This window comes from Solanum tuberosum, unplaced genomic scaffold (genome assembly GCF_000226075.1).
Source record: "Solanum tuberosum cultivar DM 1-3 516 R44 unplaced genomic scaffold, SolTub_3.0 scf00020, whole genome shotgun sequence".
Lineage (NCBI taxonomy): Eukaryota > Viridiplantae > Streptophyta > Magnoliopsida > Solanales > Solanaceae > Solanum > Solanum tuberosum.
Genome location: NW_006238946.1, coordinates 1,757,468 through 1,762,566, shown reverse-complemented (window position 1 = coordinate 1,762,566; position 5,099 = coordinate 1,757,468).

Below are 5,099 nucleotides of genomic sequence, written 5' to 3'. Positions count from 1 at the left end.
TTAATAATCAAGTTCGTAACTCTTGATGCTAATTAACATTTGACTATCATATTTTTCCAAGTTTCAAGTCTAAGGTTAAGTCCCAATTTTTCTAATATCCTAAATCTAATGGTATTCACATAATACCTTACATCATATCTCAATATTATTAAAACTTGATTTATGAGGTAACTATAACAATAAAATAAAAGGAGAACCCTAAAGAAAATGACAAACCAGTAACTTAGATTCGCTACCCAAAACAACCATCCATCCATACTTCAAACACTATCCAATAACCCTTCATTATTATAAAATTATTGTTTTATGATTGTCCTTAAATTAAATGGTCACGTTAATTCTTAATTTGACACCAAGAAAAATAGTAAAAGCCACGGATACAGCAACTATCAATTCACAATAAAATACCCACAATATAATACTATATTTCCTATAAGAACCAATTCCTAATTTGCTAACGATTAATCCTAAAAAGGCACTCATTGCCAAATCATTCTCTCATTGATAGCCATCAATTGTTGGTAAGGAATTAAGGTTAAAAAACCCGATAAAAGGCACCTATCTAATCTACAAATTCAAGAGGCAACCCATTATTTTCCTACCTACCATACTACTGGTAAAACATATATATATATATATGCATAGCAAATGCATTACCTGAAGCTGCTCGTAATTTGATGCCGCCACCGTCCGTTCCTCCTTTCCCTTTCTATTTCTCTTCCAAATTAATGGTTTATTAAAACTGACAAAATCCACTAACTTATTTTTAATACATGGGCCTAATGGCATAGGGTCTTAAATAAATAATCAGTTTAACCCATTAACTGTCAATTATCTACAATTACCCAACGATTAATTAACTCGGGTTAAACGAATAAATCCAAATTTCCAAAATAAAAAAATACGGGTCATTACATTATCCACCACTAAAAATCATGTTTGTCCTCGAACATAAGGAAGAAGAAGGAAGAATAACTGATGTTGCCAAAAGTCTAAGTTATGAACTACCAGTCGGTGTTCATCTCTCTAAGTGATCTTCTCCTTAAAGACCATTCCATCAAGATCAACTACTAAGAACTGAACTTTCAAGTCAAACTTTGAAATATCTACAAATCAGGAATGATCATCAAGCCACACACTAACCCCTGAACTCAATCTAAAGTGAAGCCTATTGGACCATAACATAACCATCATGATGAGTCCTTTTCTAACACAACCAAGATAATATTCTGAATCAATACCAGATACAACCAGAAGTGAACTTTAATCAACCATCACATACTCATGATGCACAAACCATCAATGATCTTATCAAGATTTCCTTTTCACAACATAATCTTTTCACGAGCTTAAGTTATAAAAATTAGATATTTAGACATCAAGTACCAATCAAGGGAGGATCAAGGTTATCTAACCTAAAGAAGAACAAGATCAAGTAGCCACCTAGCAAGCATACACCCAAGTATACAAAATCTCTAACAACACTGTCAAAAGTGCTAGACCAGTGGTATACTTTTACTATCCCAAACAACATTAAATCTTCCATAACTGAAATGACCAAGTTTACCCAAAGATCCTACCCTATCAAGAGGACGTAAGAGGATCGGTACATCCGATCCACCACTAGGAATTCACCCATAGATGTAGAAACACACGTAATATAAGCAGTGAATCATACTCCAAATATTGTCCAGTACGAAGAAGATGGTCACATAAGAATATACTGAACCAAGGTTGAATAACACTAAATACTTCTTCCAAAAATCTCATATAAAACATTTACATTCAGTTGACTCCATCTCTTTGATTTTTAGCTGCCTATCATCCATCAATATGGTCACTATTACAATCGTACACATACTCAATTTATCAAATCCCACATATTCCTAACAGCACTCCACTAAGTGTAACACTCTTAATACTAACATAACATAATAACCACACCAGCCATCTACTTTACTCTCAAATAGTCACTAGTATCAAAGTCTTCTTAGCAAATACATTATTGCCTCCAAAAACTTCAAACTATGGCACCCTTTTTATCCATGTAAGCATTTCATGATAAATATGGATCCCACCCAAGGCTGATAGCACAAATTTTAAAATTGATAGAACATTTTCATCGAGATAACACCATTGAATCACATACAATGTCAACTCCACGCAGTCTTTCACATGCAATGTTTCAATTACCATTCCAAACCTTCACATACCTTATGCCAAAACACAGAGAAATCCTTAGTCACTCTAATAATTCTATATACTATAAGCACATAACCTCTACTCGCCGTTAAATGCCTATGAAATACATCTTAACAGTCTATATCATCCCATCAATAAAGTAGTTTCAATCCCCTCAAAAATTCTCATTAACCATGTAGAACCGTAGGTCCACACCATTTAACATCCATAAGTTACCTATCATATTTTGAACAATCTAACTCGACATAACCACATAGAATCTTCCACACATCATTGTTTGTAACTCAAATCAAGACTTAATCCTTATAAAGTTGATGATAAAACCCTAGTAAGTCTATACCGAACCAATTTTCATCCATAGTCATATCTGAACTCATAAGCGAAAATTCATACAACATTCAACTTCAAACCTTGGGTCTATATGAGAGGTCTTATTCTTTCACCTCTCTCAAATTCTTCCCATGACGTAAATATCAAATATCTTGAACTCTTCAATATACCAAATTCTTGTTCCCTTTGCTAACTTGCTTACCAATCTTATCCTTTTGACCAATAACCCATGACATTTTTACCTTATCCTCTAAATGATAACATTATGTGAAACCCCCCTTAGGTCCTTTAACAATCAAAAGTAACCCAATTTACGACTCAAATTATACACAAGTCCTTCCAAATGCTCAATACTTAATGTGATCTATCATTTCTTACCTTACCGATTTTTACCTTGACAAAACATACTACCACGAACCTAAACTCACCATGAAAAACTTGAATTTCGATCCCAACCACAAACCTAAACTCACCATGAAAAACTTGAATTTTGATCCCAACCGTGTAACACAATTCCATTATCTATCAACATTAGCTCATATATTGAAGATCTTTATGAATTCACGTATCTTAGCCTATAATTGATCGCCTCTCCATTGGTCTTACCGTATCCTTCATTAAAAATTCAATTGTACCAATTACCAAACTCAAAACAACAAAGCACTTATCATCACACTCGAGTCAAACATCTGTATTAGACTTCTTTCTCAAACCCTATCCAACAACTTTTCACTGATATGAATGACACGTAACACTATAACCATAATCATAGTAAAACAGACGAAACCACATGTCTCTATACCTCAATTCTCAATCCCTTTGAAGATACATCCTTAGCCCGTGCAATAAGAGAAAATATTCTTACTCTCACCTCTTTCCGAAGGCTACACTACATCCCACTATATTTTTCATTATGACTTTAGTTGCTTTAAGTTCTATTCGAGCGACATCCCAACTCCAAAAAAAAAAAAAAAAAAAAAATTACTATACAACCACGTTACTCATCAAATAGTAGCAAATCATAACATTAGATACTCGCAAGTCGTCATTACCATAAAAACAAATCCATTTAACCAACAATCTTTATCATATAGTTGCATCTTTGTATAATCCATCATGAACTCTTATTATCGTTATACTTAGTAGCCATTGCCATCATCTAGAAGTCAACATTGTCATCTACATGACATCTTAATCCAGTTATACCAACCAAAATCAAAGGACTAAATTTTATACGCACTTTCTTACTAAAATTCTCAATTACCTTCACACAAGCATACTTTTTGAGAGTTCCTTTACCCATAAGCTTGTCATTCTGGTATATATCTATTCCCTTGGACCATAAGATAAAATCACCGGTCCTCATTTAAAACCCTCGGGATACACTTCTTAACTTAATACATTAATACCATATCAATAATCCACCACTAGAACATATCATACCTACCAAGAAGATTGTACCCAAATAGCGCACACATTTTTACCCATTAAGTAACTATTATACACTACCAAATTCGTTCAGTCTCTCATCAAAAGCGATATGCATTCCTTCGTAGATCAGGTCAATAACAAGAGTAACACATTACATAACTATAACCAAGTAAGAATTGGCACCATTGTAATAGTCGTATCATGACCTTCTTTGGTATACACTCAATCTATGAAACCACAAAAGAGATTCTAACCTCAATTGGTACAACATCATTATCATCATTCGCTAAGTAACTCATTCATTTTATGACAACTTTACTACCTGTATTTTCCAAAGTTACATGTCCATTATCTAGCCATCCCTTCAATCATTCCACTTCCAATTGTTAAACTACTCTAAATATCATATATACCACACAAGTACTATTCACCTTAATAGGATAACTAGCCTAAAACTATAACACATTCATGAAATCCCTCAAACCACTGTTTAACCTCATCATTCAGATATTCTCAAAATATTTCGTCAAGTCATCACCTCACTCAACTCTTTCGAATATGATCACACATTATTTTCAAAAGTATATAACTTCCACCTTAATACCATATCTAACATCTAACCAATACACGACACACCAACTACTCACATGAGGAACTACGCACGAGTCATCACATAAGTGATAGTGAATGGAATAAAGCGACAAGAACCAGAACGACAAAAGATGCATGATAAAGATTCAAGAAGTGATTTTTTTTTTCTAAAAGTCAAAATAGCCTCTCGAAGATAAGTACAGACGTCTCCGTACCGATCCTCGAAACTCTACTTAGACTCGGCTTGTACATTCGTGAGACCTATGAACCTGGGGCTCTGATATCATTTTGTCACGACCCAAAAATGGACGTGATGGCACTCGTCTTAACCCACCAAGACAAGTCAGCCTAAAACTCAACCATTACAATAAAATGCGGAAATTTTTATAATAAACTCAAAAATACCCCCAAAATCTGGTTGTCACGTGTACAAGCCTCTAAAGTATTACAATTGAACCAAAAGAAAAATACAAGTCTCATATGACATTGTTTCTAGAGTAGAACAAGATCATAAACAGGAGTAAGAAGGATCGCTGAGAAGACAA